Genomic DNA, 230 nt, shown 5'->3' with positions numbered 1-230 from the left:
CCCCGCAAGAGTGTGTTAGATAAAAACCAAAGTTGTCCAATCTTCACGAATTTGCACTCTTTGATTATATTTGGAGAAAAGAAAAGGCAACTGATATTGCAGGGAAATATCAGTACTTAGAATATATTTATAAGACTGATTATGTATGGTCTAATATTCACAAGAACTAAGAATAATGAAAAATTATTATGCGTGGTGAATATATTGCATTTTTTTTAAAGATGAGGTTA

Source organism: Penaeus monodon, chromosome 15, assembly GCF_015228065.2.
Source record: "Penaeus monodon isolate SGIC_2016 chromosome 15, NSTDA_Pmon_1, whole genome shotgun sequence".
In the NCBI taxonomy this organism is placed as follows: Eukaryota; Metazoa; Arthropoda; class Malacostraca; order Decapoda; family Penaeidae; genus Penaeus; species Penaeus monodon.
Note: the sequence above shows the minus strand (reverse complement) of the source record.